The sequence below is a fragment of the Cnephaeus nilssonii genome (genome assembly GCF_951640355.1).
Source record: "Cnephaeus nilssonii genome assembly, chromosome: 4".
NCBI lineage: Eukaryota > Metazoa > Chordata > Mammalia > Chiroptera > Vespertilionidae > Cnephaeus > Cnephaeus nilssonii.
In genome coordinates this window covers 13,363,154-13,368,716 of record NC_137075.1, presented here as the reverse complement: position 1 = coordinate 13,368,716, position 5,563 = coordinate 13,363,154, and positions in this window count along the sequence as shown.

The following is a 5,563-nucleotide window of genomic DNA, read 5'->3' as shown; positions in this document are numbered from 1 at the left end:
ATCAGACCCCCCACCTACTGTCCTGTGGGTGGTGCATGAAAAGCACTAGGTTGCCGTCCACATTTACCACAATGCAAATGACATTTCTAGAGTATGTGCTGCACAACCAACCTGCACATACTTAGCAGCCTTGTGTGCAGTGCACTTTGTTCTATTTTCTTCCATTTAATTTTTTGTAAATGTTCATTGCAAACCACTACATTGACTTCATGATCCATGCTGTGGATTTGATTGTGCCACTCCCCCTCCAACCAAAATTCTGATGTGGTGGCCCTGACCTTCAATTTCACTGTTTTCAGAGATAAGGTGTTTAGAAGGTAATTAAAGTTAAAGAGGTCACAATGGTGGGGCTCTAATCCAACAGGACTGGTGGCCTTATAAAAATAGGAAGAAAGCACCTCCCCCAACCCCACCCTGCTCACCCTATGCACACACGCCTAAGAAAAGCCACATCACCACACAGCTGGAAGGTGAGAAGATAGCCACTTGCAAGCCAGGAAGAAGCTCTCAACAAAACCCAACGATGCTGGCCCTGATCTCAGACTTCCATCTTCCCAAACTGTGAGAAAATAAATTTCTGCTGTTTAAGCCACTCAGCCAATGTTATGACTGCCCTGGCAGATTAAGACAACTCACTAATTGGTCTCAACTTCATAGTCTGAGAAACACTACATGTTAATATGTTGATCCCATTAGAAGTCCATTTCTAGCTTCAGAGGTTCCCTGGTGGCTCCATGCTGCAGCTGTTCCAGAGGAAAACCTAACTATTCAGAACTTCCACCTCCATTTCTCTCCCTGGGGCTTTGCCCCCCCCCCCCATTTGTTTCCTATATGACCATTTCCTTACCTATACAAGGTTGCCTTCCTTCCTTCCTTCCTTCCTCCCTCTCTCCCTTCGTTCCTTCCTCCCTCCCTCTCTCCCTCCCTCTCTCCCTTCCTTCCTTCCTTCCTTCCTTCCTTCCTTCCTTCCTTCCTTCCTTCCTTCCTTTGCTCCCTTTTCCTTCTTTACTTCTTTTAATAAGTGAATTATTTCAGATCGCAACACTTCCTTAAGCTACAATACCTGTTGACAACATTTTCATTAACTCAAAATGAATTTCAAGTGCATAATGATCAACATTGAATATTTGGCTTTGAAAGCTCTGTTAAGCCTTATTCTCTTATCATTAGAACAAAATTATAGTTTTTACAAATGAACAAATAGAAAGGCTAATTTTATTAATATAAGCCCCACCCACTATATAAAATTTAATCTAATATGGTCTGGTTTACGACATAACCAAAACAGGTCTCCATCAAAGGGAATAATTTTTTTTAATTGGCTTACAAATTGTATCTCCCCTTTACCCTATGTCTGCTTGTCTTATTTCATCTCCTCTTAGCACTTAGCATAGGCTTTCACTCCAAATAAGAATCTACTTTATTTGCCTCTTCTTTTTAGTCTCTCTTTTGCCTTCTTCTACACCTTAAAATGTTAAAAGGGTTGAGAATTATCGTACATTGATTTTTACTACATTCAGTTATCTTGTATGTATTATCCCATCTTATTCTCATACCCCTGGAGTAAATCCTCTTAACCCCACTTTACAGGTGAGAACTTGGAAGTTCAGACCATTTCAGTTCACACTGCAGTAAGTTTTGTCCATTTTCAAAATTTGTGATTCTTTGTTCTCTACAACATTGCCTTCCAATTGCATAATTTTCTCAAATCCAATCAGAGTACACTCTTTCGAAAATTCTCTATCTAGACATCAGATGTCCTAGACAAGGATGCACTGTAACCTACTGCTCTTTAAGCACCTACAAGTCCAAGTTCCAATTGTGGGCACCACCCACAAGTTCCCTGGATGGCAATATTTGCCCATAAGAACTTAGAATCTATGTCCAAATGAAGCACACTCAAAGAAGTAAACAATGGTCAGTGCAATTCCGGGGAAATTTCTCTCTCTGGCCCTGAAAACAGGACCACGTGCTAGAGTGATCCCCAGTACACCCCTTCTGAAAGTGCCCTGAGGTGTTTTCCACCGACCTGGTTGTGGGCCCTGACTGCCCGACTGGTTTGCAGCAGGTATCAGGGGGACTGTTCTCACCCTTTCTTGTCCTTTCTCCTTTTGAAATGGAATTTCAGTTTTTCAAGCAGTAAAACTTTGAACAAAATTTGGTACAAATCCCAAAGCTCATCTATGTATAAAGGCTTTCAACATTTTCTAAAAATGCAAACAAATCAGACTTCCAGGGCAGCAGTGCATCGACGTGCTTGCATTTCTTGACACAGCAAGACTACTGGGAGACCAACTGTTTGAGGTCATGCACTTTGGCTAATCAAGCTAAACTATTCCCAAGGTACATCCAAGTTCAATATTTTATACTTTGGAGACATTTGAGAATATAGACCATTGAAGAAGATGAAGAAAAGGGAAGTCCATGGAACTCGGCACAGTGACACCTAGTCGGCCAAATACCAGATGCCAATGGGAGCCTACTCTATTGCCCTATAGGCACCTGGAAGCTGCTTTTAACTGGCATGTATTAGGGCTGGTAAAGGTCTGAGATGTAAAAAGACTAGAGCGATGCCTCGTTCACCCTGCACCAACCTTATAGACAGGAGTGGATCCTGTGCCTGCACAGGGTACTTTGAGGAGCTTGGGAAAGATAACTGTTGCTCCATTCTTCAAACAGAACAACCTTCCCTACCACGTGAGAAATTTCACCATCCATCACTGCTCCTTTTAGTCAAGCATTGCCCTCTCTCTAGTTTCCATTCAAATTATAAATACTCCTAGGAACTATTTCACACTCCCTGGCACTTTACTATGAATAAGACTACTAAGTGAACCAGCCAGTGAGGACAGAGAGTAGATAGAAGGAGGAGATGTTATCTCAGTTAGGGGAAAAGCTTCTCCTATATCACAAATTTGCCTGGGACACGCCCATCCCTGTGGCACGCACTGTACTCCCAGGGCAAGGGAAAATCTGAGATCACGGTGTGTTTTCTTGAGCCATTAAAACATCTTCCCAAGATGGCCTAGATTTTAAAACACTGTTGCAAAGGAAAGACAGCAAATGAGAAAACAATGTAGAACATCCACAGGGCACCTGTCCCTTCATAGGTGTTCAGTACATAATGTTCCCTTTCCTAGTGCTGCAGTGTCTCTACTGGATTAATTCTTCCACACAGAGTTACATGTTCTAGACATGTAGTTTTCATGTTGGAAATGACTGGAAATTCCAAACAAAGTTCATTAGAAACTGATCTATGAGAAGGAACTGCAGCCGTTGATGTTAGCAGAGCTCATACCTGTTCAACGCAGCCTTGGCTGATTCCAGCTGACAGTTTAATCAGAGGTGGGAGTTAAAGAAAGGTAAAAAGTTACAGCTGATCATACAACAATGTGGCAGGGGGAGGGGAACACTGACCCCCTGCACAGTGAAAATATGCATAGAGCTTTGGAGTCCCCCCAAAACTTAACAGCACCAGTTATCCCTCCATGTCCACAGGGGATTGGTGCCACCCTTCCATACCAAAATGTTCAAGTCTCCTACCTAAAACAATAAGTAGATCAATGCACACATTGGCCTCTGAATATGCAGACCCTCGGCCACAAGTGGAAAACAGTACAGGTATTTATTGAAAAAAATGTGGCGTATAAGTGAGCCCGGGCAGTTTAAACCCAGGTTGTTCAAGGGTCAACTGCACTTGCATTATAAAGAACCCACTAGAATAGGGTTCACTTCCCTATGTATTATTGACCACTGCAAATATTTCTGGGCCATTTCATTTATTTATAAGTGCTCTAACTGTGTAAGGCTGATTACATAATATGAAACAATACGATAATAGCTCCTTGACTTTATAAGTGAGTTTGTACTTTTAAGGCAGGGGTGAGGAACTTTTTTCTGCCACAGGCCATTTGGGTATTTATAACATCATTCAGGAGCCATACAAAATTATCAACTTAAAAATTAGCCTGCTATATTTGGTCGAACATTTAATTAACTTATCCCTAATGCCTTGGCAGGGCCAGACCAAATTATTTCGCGGGCCTTATACAGCCCGAGGACTGGACATCCCCATTTTAAAGGAAATAGACTTTCCTGTTTCCTTTTTACATGTGTTGAATGAAGATATTATATTCAGTAATCTCACTAAACAAAAAAAGTCCTCAACAACTGATTCATTCAAATTCCCACTATTCATTGAACTGCAACTTCCATTCTCTTTCTACTCTCATCCCTCAATTTCTCTATCCCTGCAGCCTGTGCCTCTAGCTTTCATATCCTGCTTTCAGTTTCCTTATTCTTTCACCACTTCTTTGGGGTCTCTTTTTTTCTTTACCTTTTTGTTTTTTGTTTTGGTTTTTTTTGTTTGTTTGTTTTTTTTAGGTTTTTCCTTGATTTTTCTGCTTCAGTGCTGCTCCCCATATTTCTACTTCTCATCATGTGTTTCTTCCTTTTTCTTCACCAATTCATTGAACACACCTAATGTACTTGACACAGAAATAAGTGCAGCGGAGCCAGAAATGACAGGCACAGCCTTTCCTTAAGGGATTCACAGTTGAGGGTGACAAATGAGTAAACCAACCTTTGTCACACAGCAAAATACATGCCACACAGGAGAGACTGAGATCTCAAGGATGCTTTCTAGAAAAGCTGAAACTTGAGCTGATTCCTAAAGTACCAAAATCCACGGTGGGAAAGCAGGCAGAAAATGGGACTGGAAGGTGGGAAGAACATTCCAGGCAGAGAAAATAGTCTTTGTCAAGGTGGAAGGCAAGAGAAAGCCCACACTAGACTGGGTGCCTTAAGTACTGCTGGAATGAATAGGGTACAAGGGGAGGGTGTTAGAAAATGGGCTTAGAGAAGTGCTGAGGCGAGGTCCCTGTGCACTGTGTATAGGGGTGAGAAACTGGAATTTCATGTTTGAAAGGATGTAGCGCCAGCATGCTTAAGTAGTGGAGTGACATGCTGAGAAAGCCCAGGCTGGCAAGGCATGCCAGGAACCCCCATGTGGGGTTAGGGAGGCAGGAGAGCAGGGTGACAGTGATGCAGGTTATAAAGGCTGCACTATGGGAGAGGGATGACGTGTATCAGACAGAATAGACAGGATTTGGTGAGTGAGAAGAAATGCAGAAGAAAGGGATAGTTGAAAATGGCTCTCAGAGTATCAGCAGCAAGGTGCATAGTAATGAGGTTCCCTAAGATGTGGGAGGAGCAGCGGGCTTGAGAGAAAATAAAAAAGTTTCCTTTTGGCCCACTCATGACTCACACAGTGCATCCAGGTAAGGGTGAATGGAACTCGGGAAGGACCAATTTAGGGGTCTCCAGGATGAGTAGTGGCAGGTGGGTGCAGATGAGGGCCCTTCTCCTGGAGCCAGCAGCATGTGTGACCTTGCCCCTACCCACCCCGAACTGCTCCCAACACAACCATAGTGGCTGCTGTCATTTCTCACCAGCCAGGGCAGCCAGCAGTCCTGGGCCCTGATGGTACCCAGGCTCACCCAGCAGATGTTCACTGACAAGAGCATGATGGCCACTTGTAACTGCCACCAGGGCCACGCCCTGA